The following is a 541-nucleotide window of genomic DNA, read 5'->3' on the forward strand; positions in this document are numbered from 1 at the left end:
AACTGCAGTTATTCAATATGTGTCTTTTTGTAACTGTCTTATTTCACTCAGCATAATGTTTTCAAGGTTCATCTATGTGGCAGCACATATCAGGATTTCATTTCTCTTTATGGCTGAGTAATACTCAATTGTATGTATTGTATACATACAATGGATTGGTTCTTTTCTGTGTGTTTATTTCTCTCTTGTGATTATAGAATTAATTTGAAATACAGTTAAGTCCATGTCTTTATTTTTGTATTCCATTTTAAATGTTTTTTTTACGAATCTTGTTGATTTGTTTTTATTACTGAATATACTTAATGTTCCAAAATGTATACTCAGAAGAATCCCTTTCTCTTACCATTCTACTGTAGATACCCCATTTCACAGTTTTCTGATTATCAACTCCGCACCCATGAGCCTTCTGACACTCCCCCCACCCCAACTTCCTAACTCTCCACACCTGGGTCTTCTCAGGACACCTAACACCTCCTCACTCCCCATATCTGAGCTTCTTCCTGACCTCCCTCACTTCCTCTTCCCCTCCCATGCCCTCCCC

This window comes from Trichechus manatus, unplaced genomic scaffold, assembly GCF_000243295.1.
Source record: "Trichechus manatus latirostris isolate Lorelei unplaced genomic scaffold, TriManLat1.0 scaffold00163, whole genome shotgun sequence".
In the NCBI taxonomy this organism is placed as follows: Eukaryota; Metazoa; Chordata; class Mammalia; order Sirenia; family Trichechidae; genus Trichechus; species Trichechus manatus.